At 44.8% G+C, this 2,857-nt stretch overlaps 1 non-coding gene across 1 annotated transcript; it reads right to left on the bottom strand.

Annotated features, from left to right (window-relative positions):
- Nucleotides 1-858: 858 nt before the first annotated feature.
- Nucleotides 859-930, bottom strand: trnat-cgu (transfer RNA threonine (anticodon CGU)). The gene has a single exon. It is a non-coding gene; the product is annotated as a tRNA-Thr (tRNA).
- Between the last annotated feature and the right edge of the window lie 1,927 nt (nucleotides 931-2,857).

Raw genomic sequence — 2,857 nt, 5'->3', positions numbered from 1 at the left:
TCTGAGGGGCAAGAACTTTACTGGCCAAAAAATAGGCATGGGCGGCTAGAGGTAAGAGACCGCATTAAAATAAAAGGAGAAGCAAACACAAATGCAAAACATTGCAGCGATCCTGGTGAATGGGAAAGTTACAAAGAACAGCAAAGGGTCACAAAGCAGATAGTAAGAGCTACAAAGGGGGAGTATGAAGAGAAAGAGACTGGTGAAATGGGCAGACACATGGCAGATAAAGTTAACGTAAAGAAGTGCAAAGTGATATATTTTGGTCCGAAGAATGAGGAGAGGCAATGTCAACTAAATGGTAGAACTTTAATGGGGCCGATTATTTCGTTTAATCGTCTCCCTCTGCAGACCACTGGCCCCGAAACCACTCAGAATGCTCTCCCCTGCAATTAATTAACCAGCTCTAAATGGTACAATTTGAAAGAGGGTGCACGAACTGGAACACATGGGTTGTGCGCACACAAATCATTGAAGGTGGCAGGATAAGTTGAGAAAGCTGTGTAAACGGATTTCAGATCCTGTCTTTTATTAATAGCTGAATAGAGTATAAAAGCAAGGAAATTATGCTAAACATTTATAAAGCACCGATGAGGCCGCAGCTGGAGTATTGCGTTCAATTCTGGGCACCACAATTTACGAAAGAAGGCAAGGCCTTGGAGGGAGTGCAGAATCGATTTATTGGAATGGTACCAGGGATGCGGGACCTCATTTATGCAAAGAGACTGGAGAAGCGGGGATTTTTCTCTTTAGAGCAAAGAATGTCAAGAGGAGAGTTGAAAGAAATGCTCAAAGTTATGAATGTATTTGATAGAGATAAAAAGGAGAAACATTAAAAATGTCAAATTAAATGCCCCGAGGCGTAGATGGGGGTCGAACCCATGCTCTTCGGTTTACGAGACCGACGCCTTACCACTTGGCCACTACGCCGTATATCAGAGTTTAACTTGAGCTTCATTAGTACCGAACCCCGAATCATTTCAATGAGGTTGAAACAGAACAGGCACTTGTACACAGAAATAAACTGAGATAGTGGAGCAGGCAAATAACAGCCTCATTTACATGAATCCTTTAATAAAACCTTTCAGATAATTAGAGAATCATACATCACAGAAGGAGGCCATTTGCCCCGTCGTGCTCTTGAAAGAGCAATCCAATTATTCCCAGCTCTTTCCCCATACCCCTGCAAAATTTTCCAATTCAAGTATTTATCCAATTCCCTTTTGAAAGTTACTATTGAATCTGCTTCCAGCACCATTTCAGGCAGAACATTACAGATTATAATAACTCGCAATGTAAAAAAATGTTTCCTCATCTGCCCTCTGGTGCTCTTTCCAATTACATTCAGTTTGAGTCCTCTGTTGTCCTCTGGGTGTTGCCAGGACTGGAGAATGTTGGCGTTGAGGAAAGATTGGACAGACTGGAGTTGTTTTCTTTGGAACGGGGAGGCGGAGGGGAGACTTAATTGAGGTGTATAAAATTATGAGGGGCCGAGCTAGAGTGGATAGGAAGCACCTATTTCAGTTAGCAGAGAGGTCAATAACAAGGAGCCATAGATTTAAAGTAATTGGTAGAAGGATTAGAGGGGTGTTCAGGAGAACTTTTATCACCCAAAGGGTGGTGGAGGTCTGGAACGCACTACCTGAAATGGTGGTAGAGGCAGAAACCCTCAACTTATTTGAAAAGTACTTGGATATGCACTTGATGTGCCGTAAACTGCAAGGCTACGGACCAATAGCTGGAAAGTGGGATTAGGCTGGATAGGTCTTTCATCCAGAGCCGATGGCCCTCCTTCTGTGCCGCAAATTTCTAGGGTTCTATGATTCTAACAGGTAGTGAGTTCTCCCAGGTGTCCTGGGCATATCTGGATCCGAGAGCCAACGTCACCAGTGGGATCTTGCTGTGTAGAAATTGGCACCCGTGTTTTCATACATTACAAGCAGTGACCACGCTTCAAAAAGTACTTCATTTTCTGTAAAGCAATTTTTAAAAAAACATTCGCCATTCATGTGATGTGGGTGTCGCTGGCAATACTAGCATTTATTGAACATCCCCAATTGCCCTTGAGAAGGTGGTGATGAGTGCCGTTTTGAACCACTGCAGTCCGTGAGGTGAAGATACCCAGAGTGCTGTTAGGGAAGGAGTTCCCGGATTTTGACCCAGCGACAATGAAGGAACGACAATATATTTCCAAGTCAGGATGGTGCATGCCTTGGAGGGGAACTTGCAGGTGTTGGTGTTCCCATGCACTAACTGCTCTTGTCCTTCTAGGAGGTACAGGCATCGGTTTTGGGAGGTGCTGTGGAAGAAGCTTTGGCACTTGTGTAGCGCGATTGTTACTTTCTACGTATCAGCCCAAGCCTGAATGTTGTCCAGTTCTTGCTGCATGCAGGCCAGGATTGCTTCATTATCTGATGGGATGAGAATGGAATTGAACACTGTGCAATCATCGCTGAACATCCCCACTTCTGATCTTATGATAGAGGGAAGGTCTTTGATGAAGCAGGTGAAGATTAACTCCTGCAGTGATGTCCCGGTGCTGATATGATTGGCCTCCAACAACCACAAGCATCTTCCTTTATGTTAGGCATGTGTCCAGCAGAGGAGTTTCCCCCTGCCCCACGCCCCCCAAAAGATTCCATTGACTTCAATTTTACTCGGGCTCCTTGATGCAACATTCGGCCTAATGCTATTTTGATGCTAAGAGCAATCACTCTCACCTCGCCTTTGGCCATGTTAGGATCAAGGGTGTAATGAGGTCTGGATCCTAGTGGTCCTGTCGGGACTCAGACTGAGCATTCGTGAGCAATCCGGACGTCCCATGGTCGTGAAAGCTGCTATAGGAGAGCGAGTTTTC

The sequence above is a fragment of the Somniosus microcephalus genome, unplaced genomic scaffold, assembly GCF_052327205.1.
Source record: "Somniosus microcephalus isolate GS21.2 unplaced genomic scaffold, FLI_Smic_1.0 unresolved_chr1, whole genome shotgun sequence".
In the NCBI taxonomy this organism is placed as follows: Eukaryota; Metazoa; Chordata; class Chondrichthyes; order Squaliformes; family Somniosidae; genus Somniosus; species Somniosus microcephalus.
Note: the sequence above shows the minus strand (reverse complement) of the source record. Positions and strands in the feature narration are given on the sequence as shown.